The sequence below is a fragment of the Oncorhynchus keta genome, chromosome 17 (assembly GCF_023373465.1).
Source record: "Oncorhynchus keta strain PuntledgeMale-10-30-2019 chromosome 17, Oket_V2, whole genome shotgun sequence".
Lineage (NCBI taxonomy): Eukaryota > Metazoa > Chordata > Actinopteri > Salmoniformes > Salmonidae > Oncorhynchus > Oncorhynchus keta.
Window position 1 is genome coordinate 11151673 of NC_068437.1, and position 3593 is coordinate 11155265.

Consider the following 3593-nt stretch of genomic DNA (forward strand, 5'->3'; position numbering starts at 1 on the left):
TACTTAATGCAGCTGGTAGCCACACCAGATACTTAATGATTTTGACCCCCCCTTTGTTCAGGGACACATTATTCCATTTCTGTTAGTCACATGTCTGTGGAACTTGTTCACTTTGTCTCAGTTGTTGAATCTTGTTATGTTCATACAAATATTTACACATGTTAAGTTTGCTGACAATAAATGCAGTTGACAGTGAGAGGATGTTTCTTTTTTTGCTGAGTTTATATATGTGCCCAGCCCGGGGAAAAAAACATTATTCAAATAATAATTGTGCCATTACACAATTCAGTGCGTAAAACCTACCGCATAGACCTATTACGCACGGCAGAAAAGCATTTTAAGCACAGTTTTGAGATGTCTTTACTTAAATCAAACAAATTCGAGTAATCACCTTCTTTTGAGTGTTGACAGTGTTCTTATGCATACTGGATGGACTGGTTACATTATGCTACACTCCAAACATTCTATCCATGAAAGAATGTACAGGCCTAAGCCATGCTGTTGGTGCATTGATTGTGCTTACAGAGTTACAATTAATAGTGAATTTGTATGAATTTGATTTTGAATAGCCAAGTAATAGGGCATATTTTACCTTTTCATAATTAATAGGCTGCCAAATGACCTAGAATATCTCACCACCGTGCGTTTTCATCTCATCGCTCTCCTCTGGAGTGTGCAGGGAGAGGGGCTGTCAACAGTTTAATGACATATGTTTCATTGTGAAAACATGCTACTATCGATGTTCCCTAACAGATTTCACTTGGTCTCACAAATTAAGTACTGGGTAGCTGCAGGACCAGGGTTGGAAAGCCCATGCCATACAGAGTTTGGGTGAAATATCACCTGTGCGGAATATCACCTGTCGCGCAACTAGAGGCTGCATGATCCTCAAATAGTGGTTGATGCATGTTGTGAAATAAGTGTGTTCTTATAAGCCCAGACATTTCTATATGCCAGACATTTCTTTATGCCGTGTGAAAGCAGAGTTTTGATGGCTGCAATTAAAAAGAGGAGGATGGCAGCTGCTACTATATTTATTTCTCAGCTGCTAACATTAAGCACATCCTCTGCTATAAAACCGTATTGAAAAATGAACCACAGAAAGGAGCCTCGAGTGCATACGGATGCCATCATTTTTCCCCAGCTCCTGTTCCTGCCTATTTAATAATTGTACATACTAGTAAAGACGAGATTAAATTGAGAATAAAATAAAATAATGGCATGGGACTTATAATCATATCTTGTCTGCTAAATTAACTAGTCTACATCCTATGGCATGGCGCATAGCCAGTTTATTTATATTCTCTTCTTCTGAAATAAATTTTCTTCATTTGTGACACGTTACAGGAAACTAGGCGTATACCACTACTTCACAGGAGAGCCTTTTGAATGTAAACTCTTTCTTTTAAATCAAAATACATTTTTTTGGGGCAGAAATGCCTTCTCGAACATGTGAACTTTCATGTACCTTGATAACAAACTTATGTCTTCTGTAAATACTGTCTTCTGTAAATACGAAATAAAATGGTTAAATTACGAGTCTAGTTGGTTTAGCCACAGAAATAGTCAGCAACCTTACCGCGAGCCATGATTGTCAGTGGAATTTGAGTATGACAGCTAAAGAGATGGAGAAAACATCTGTCTCAGGATTGCATCTTCAAACTAAAGGCAACCATGACATCTGACAGGAGACGAGTCCATCCATGCTGTATATGGTTAAGATGGTCTAGCTAGCTACATTTTCAGATATTACACATTTCTAATTGACATTGCTAGCTAACGTTACGTGTATCATCTTATTATTTGTATCTCAGAGCCATTTGAGATACCCCAAATTAACCTGAAGTCAACAATCCAATTAAAGTCAATAGTAATCATCCGTGAGTCATTTAGGCTCGTAACTATTTATCATCAATCATGAAAGAATACAAACAGTTGTTATTCAATCTATAATCCCCATTAGTTTGATATCAAAGTCGATCAGTTAGCAAACAATGACGTTTCTCATTTCACCCTATCAATTGTCTTCATGTGTACTTATAATTAATTTCATTACATATTAACCATATCTATTGCATAATTGGCCTATGAGGATCCGTAGGGCCATGATCATTGACAATTCACATTACACAATATGTTTGAAGCGTGCGCTCCAAGCCGCGCTCCGCGGTAATAATGATAAGCAATAACTGATGGCCCACTCCCCCGATTGATAGTTCAGATGAAAGGTAACAGAGTCGGTGGATTTACGCGGATTCATGGACGCACAGAACTTCTGGATCAGACGGAGTTAAGGAAGAGAAAGCAGTGAGATCAGGCGATGGCAATTTCCTCCTTTTATGGAGTTGTGATCTGTCGGACATTTCCACCTGACCTAATTAAAGCTCCCCTGGCCCAGCTGAGTAAGTGGCAATGAATTAAAGGATTCTTCCCCCAACTCCATGGGCCTTTTCTACACTGATCATACATAAGTCACAAACTAGCATGAAAAAGTAAATCATGTCTAGAAAATAACCATGACACGAATACACAATCTAGTGGGCTAAATGTGGGACATTCAGAGTCAGTGAGGGTCAGCGTTTACAATCAACACCACAGCCCGCGTTTGGCTGGTTAGCAGTGCTAATCCTCTTATGAGAGTCCCACTTTCAATATTATAAATTTAGCATATTCATTCTCAGTTTACACAGCATGTTTCAAGTTGTGGTCTTTATATCTGTGGAGAAGAAGGAGACCGACGTTGTGCCTTCATCGTGGGTCCAGGATGGCATGAGCTACTGGCCCCCTTTATATATCCACAGAATGGTGCACAAGGGCAGTGAAACGGCAAGCACCTGGGTTTGTTTGATGTGAACTTCAGGTACACTAGAGGTGAGTTAATGTTATATTTGCAGTCAACTATTTATAACTGACGTCAACCTCCTGAGATAACAATATGTATCTGCAATCTAAACACAATACATTAATATTCCCTTACAGACACATATGAAGAGGCTCGCCGTAGGCATCCTATGGCTGTGGTCCGATCTGATCTTCAGACTGAGGAGGAGGATGACCGCCCCATATATATGAAGAGAAAAGGAAGGTATACTGTAACAACTATATATACTTTTCTCAGTGGATGGCCTAAATATCCAACATATGTTTACTTCACTTGTCGTTCTTATGAGTTTAATAACCTTGTATTTTTTACCAGGTAAGTTGACTGAGAACACATTCTCATTTACAGCAACGACCTGGGGAATAGTTACAGGGAATGAATGAGCCAATTGTAAACTAGGGATTATTAGGTGACCGTGATGGTTTGAGGGCCAGATTGGGAATTTAGTGAGGACACCAGGGTTAACACCCTAACTCTTACAATAAGTGCCATGGGACAGGACACCCATTTAACATCCCATCTGAAAGACGGCACCCTACACAGGGCAGTGTCCCCAATCACTGCCCTGGGGCATTGGGATATTTTTTTAGACCAGAGGAAAGAGTGCCTCCTACTGGCCCTTCAACACCACTTCTAGCAGTATCTGGTCTGCCATCCAGGGACTAACCAGGATCAACCCTGCTTAGCTTCAGAAGCAAGCTAGCAGTGGTAT